Below are 5,600 nucleotides of genomic sequence, written 5' to 3'. Positions count from 1 at the left end.
ACACAGACTATTTATAGGGATAAATATCAGTTATCCTTATGTGGCCTGAAAATGCCTGCTTGCAGAGAAATGCAGAACACACATTAGGGGCAATGAACTTAAGCCTCCCACAAGGGGAATACCTTGATCTGGGCTTCAAGAAATCTAAAGAATTAGAAGTGATTACTGGAGAGTAATTCTGGGTTTACGCAGCCTCAGACAGGTGCTATAATTAACAATTCTCACTTTTTAAAAAAGAAATCTGATTCCCATACTTTCTTCCTTCTCCTGCCCTTATAGTTGAGGTAAAATATTCAGATCTTAACAGCAGAGTAGGTGAGCTTTGGCAAGTGTATGTACTAAGGAACTAGCATCCCAATCAGAACATGTCATACTTTTTTTTTTGATGTTTTCAACAATAAGAATGATTATAGCCCTGTGCTGCTAGGAACAAACTCCCCTTTAAATTCCAGAAAAAAATGAAATAACACCAGAGGCCTAAGAGTTGGCTCCCAGGGGAGCCAAAAGTTATTGGAAACCAGTCCATGTGGAGGGTCTTTAAGCCACATAAGAAAAAGAGCAACTGCTCTTTTTTCTTTGTTTTTGTTTTTGTTTTTGTTTTTTCCAGTACCGGGAATCGAACTCACGACCTTGAGCGAGGCCCTGTGCCGCTGAGCTAGATCCCCAGCCCCTCGCAACTGCTCTTGATAGGAGGGCGGGGACAGGAAGCATCAGAGCGCAAACATCACTGTAGAAACAAAGATTCCCTGGGACTGGACGCCATGTCCTTGCAGCCAGTGCCGCCCTTCGTCTTCTGAAATGGATAAATTGAATGAAGCGAGGCCAATTCTGGGCCAGGCTGCTCCATGAGGAGGTTTAGGGTTTTTTGTTGGTTTGATTTTTTTTTTTTCTTGTTTTTTTCTTTTTTGGTCCCTAGCTGTTCTCCATAGACATTAAAACATCAGTGACAGCAGACCTAGAAATCGCCCTCCTGTCCTTGACATTTCCTCCTTCCCCCCACTCTGTCCTTTGTATCTGGAGGTCACATCCACCCGCAGCTCACAGCCTGGCTTACAGCCCCTCAGGGTGTCTCCTTGTGTGGGGGAATACCCCCAGGTAAAAGCAACATTACAAACACTCATCCTCAGAAACGCCGCAGAGAATATATACCCAGCCCAAGGAGGGCAAAATGCTCTTCATTCAGCAAACACTGCTCAGGGTCTCTGCGGATAAAAATAAATGATGAATCGACTGTAAAGTATAATAAAAGAAGCTGATTCCCAGGGAGCCACCTTTGCTGGTTTGCTTTTAAAACTAGAGTTCTGTACCTTGCCGGTGATGTCACTGTACTGGGACACCCCAGTGGAGCTACAGATCTCTGAAGCAGGGCATTTGGGTTCAGATCCTGATGCTGCCCTGTGTCCAGTAGGTGACTCAGAATAAGCTACTGTATCCGCTTCTCCCTGCTCCCATTTCCACCTCTGAAAGTGAGAACAGTAATAGTACGTATTTTCTATACAGCCAGACACTAAAGGCTTTAGGATTTGGGGGCCCTGCCCCAGCTGCTCGGCACTATCAGCATAAGGGCAAGGTAGCCACGGGCAACCAGGTGATGCGCATGGCTGTGGGTCAGCAAGGCTCGATTACAGACTGACATTTGAGCCTCATATAATTTTCACAGCTCACGAAATATTCTTCTTTTGATCTTTTTGCAACCACTTAAAAGTATCAAATGCAGGGCTTCACAAAAACAGTCATAGCCAGATTCAACATTCGGACCATAGTCCGCCAGCGCCTGATGTATTAGGTGCGTAGGTTTGTTGGAGCATCAGTACAGGTGAAGCTGTTAGGTCAGTGCCCTACAAATCATAAACTGTGTTTCTGTGGTATTGTTATTTATTATTATTATTATCTGGTGAGATGTGATGACTGCTACTCTCCTCAGGCCACGCTATCAGTACCATTTCCCAGCAAGTAAACCTTAAGGGTGTCTAGTTTTGAGAAAAAAAAGAGAGGGAGCTCCTGAGAGAGAAGACGAGCTTGGTATCTTCCCCTAGTATCTAAGAAAGATATAGTGAACACTCTCACCAGATATGGATCCAACATACAGAGTGCGTCACTCTATAGATCTCATCATTTGGGGAATGATTTCTTAAAGCCATTGCTGTCCATTTTTGCACATTAAATCCCACAAAGAGATTTATTTACAACATTAAATCATTTCTTTGTGCTGCCTGGCTACATTTTTAACTATTAAAATATTCATCACACACTCTGAGAACCTAATGCCAAGTGTTTTATGACCTTTTAAAGGATGGCTTCTTTAAAAAATCACCTTCAGATGTGCATGTCAGTTTCCAAGTGGGGCTAAGAGAGAAAAGATCATTGTCCAATAACGAAGGAATCAACAAGAGATCTCTGCCCTGGCAAATACCACCAGAGATGCAAGGACTAAAGAGAAATGGGTGCAGTGTGAAAAGTGGAGGCCTGGGGAGGTAGGGATGAGAAGGAGAGGAAAATTTTGTTTGAGCCTAAGTGTTAGGAACACACTGTACTTTCTACAGCAAGAGGGCACTTTTGGCTCCTAGGAGATCTTTGGCAATTTCTGTAGACACTTCTGGTTGTTACAACTGGGTGAGCGGTGAGGGTCGTGATGGGTACATAGTGAGTAGAGTCCAGAGTTTCTGCTAAACAACCCACAATGCACAGCACAGCTTTCCACAACAAAGAAGTAGCTCACCCTAAACGGTCAGCAGTAAGAAGAGCTGAGAGTTGCCATGAATAAATTTTCCACTTTTAGTGCTACAGTTGCCATGAATCATATATACATGATATATATGATTCCTCTGCTGGAAGCACCCTCCTCTGCTGGAAGCACCCTAGCTGACCACATCACGACTGACTTTATTTTGCTGTGGATTGGCTATTATGAGCACGCGCTGAGCCAATGAAGATGCACACTAGAAGCACCTCTCCCTTTGATTCTACTGAGGATCACAGCTCAACTTGAACTCTCCATCCACCCACTTTTGCAAAGGCATTGAGATGGAAAAAAGGCAAGTTCATTTCCATTTGCACAAATTAATTTAATTACCCCTAAAGAGAACTGGTACAGATCACCAGACTGCTGAGCAACTGATGCAAATTTTGTGATTTAATTTACTAACAAGATAATGTGAAAAATGTTTAAAAGCTAGTCAGCTGTTGCTAACCATCCAAGGAAGTTTGTACCTACTATATATCAGTCTGTATATTCTCTACTTGGTCCCACCAAAATAAATCTTCTCAGTTTTTTTAAAGTAAGGGCTTTAGACAAACATAAGGTGAAAGGAGAGGTAGAAATGAACTTCTATCCTTTTGCAAAGAATCAAAGTACTAAATAACCAAAAAGAACTGATAGAAAGCGTCCTAATCAGCATATAGAGAGTCAAGGTAATTGAGATTCATCTTAACGTAACTTAAAATTATAAGTACACTCATTAACATTGTATATTTAACACTGTTTTAAATATTGATGTCAGCTTAAAACTTTAATTTTACAATAAAATTCTATTTAAATTAAACTGTATTTGGACAGTGCTTTACAATTCTATTTAAATTCAACTATGTTTGTAGAGTGCTTTATAATTTATGAAGTGCATTCACATATATTATCTCGCTTGAGCCCTAAAATAATTCTGAGAAGAAGGAACGGCAGGTATTACGATCCTCAATTTACAGACATATGGATCTTTCTGGCTTAATGGAAAACTCAACTGACAATAAAATGCTTTACAGAGATGGATTTGGAGGGGGTGTGGCCTGACACCTGCCCAGTTCTCCACTGTCGAGTAAACACAACACTCAGTGCCTTAAAAACACAACACTCATCTCACCAAATCTCACAATTCAGCAGGACTGGAACAAGATGGAGCTTGACTGGGTGGTGCTTCTGCTCCCCATGGTGTCTGTCAACCCAGATCACAGAGCCACTCTGGGGCGTTCAGCTGGTGGCTGGTTGAGAAGGTCCCTTAGCTCCACAAGCACCTCTGAGGCCCTGGGTTGGATGACTGGAAGGCCAGGCTCTGCTCTATCCCCATCCTTCCCCGCCATCTTGGGCTTAGCCACTGGTCTTTCCAGCGCAGTAGCCAGATTTGTTCAGGGCAACTCTAGCACCAAAAGCAAACTCTGGCCGCCAGGAAGAAGGAGCCACCAGTCCTCCATGCCTGATCCTGGAATCTGGCACAGGGTTACGTCCACCATATTGGATTGATGATAGCAGCCAGAGGGCCCATCAGACTTAGGAGGTGGGAGGGGGAAAATAAATCCAAGGCTGGAGGAGAAGAACATCAAGGAATTTGTTGCCATCTTTAATCCACCCTGTGATCTTGAGAATCTCTTCAACTTGAATACTGAATGATAGCTCAATGATTCTAGCTGCTCTGACAGTGGAGCTGTAGAACTGAAACTTTACATAGCTCTGAACCCTTTACAGACTATGTTTTCCCCATATATACATATATATAATACAGTTTAATTTATCAATTAGGCACAGTAAAAGATTAACAATGACTAATAAAAATATAACATACTGTAATGAAAGTTATTTAAAACTTAGAATTGTTTATTTCCAAAATTCCCCATTTAATATTTTTAGCTGACCCCAGGTAATGGAAACCTTGGAGAGAGAAACTGTAATCACACCAGAGAAAAAGGCCCACCTGGAAGGACATCAGTAGATTTCACTATCTGTGTGTTCGCTTGTGTCCTCTGTTATTTTCTGCTGTCTTTGATCCTACTCATCCCTGTGACTTTGAGTACCATTTCAATACCAGTGAGATCTATTCTCCTGAGCTCCAAGAACAAGAGTCTACCAGGTACCCTCCACCTTAGTATGTTTCAGGCACCTCAAACTCAACACATCCAGAATGGAACTCACCTTCTTCCCACCCAAACCTGCCTCTTTCCCTGCCTTTGCTCCTTCACAAGGACATGATCATGTTTTCTGCCTTCCAAACCTCGATCCCGATGGTCATCACTGGCCTTTCCTTCACCTTCACCTTCACCTTCTGCATCAAATTTACAATCAAGGCCCACGGATTCTTCCTGCTCATATCTGCCTACTTCGTCCCTTCCCCACTGTCACCTCTCTACTACATGGGCTTCTACGCTCTTCTCACTGTTCATGCCTCCTGTCTTGCCTCCTTGCAATCCAGAGTGACCTTTCTAAAATCCAAATAGGATTATGTCACTTCTTATTTTAGTTGGGAGGCATGCTGTGGAGGATAAAATCTAAACTCTTCAATGTGATTTATAAATTGTGTTCTTGTGTAATTTGATTCAAAGACACAATATGCCCTCCTGCCCCAGACACTTTTCTGTCACAAACACTGACAATAAAATGTCCATTTTATCCATTTCTTCCAGTTCATCTGCTGAATCCCTTGCTAATGACAAATGGTAACTAAGGGGAGTAGCCCCAATTAACATCTTATCAGAAATTGACTCCTTTGTGTGGGTAATTCATCAAAGGATCTCTGTGGCTATCCAGTCCTCTGCGAATAGGTCACAAGAAAGATAAGATTCAGAAAAACCACAAGGGATGTCTAAGTCTCTGGAACCATTTCTTTTTTTTTTTTTTT

The sequence above is a fragment of the Chinchilla lanigera genome, unplaced genomic scaffold, assembly GCF_000276665.1.
Source record: "Chinchilla lanigera isolate Chin_1 unplaced genomic scaffold, ChiLan1.0 scaffold00020, whole genome shotgun sequence".
NCBI classification, from domain to species: Eukaryota; Metazoa; Chordata; class Mammalia; order Rodentia; family Chinchillidae; genus Chinchilla; species Chinchilla lanigera.
The sequence above is the reverse complement of the archived record's forward strand: the minus strand, read 5'-3'. Positions refer to the sequence as shown.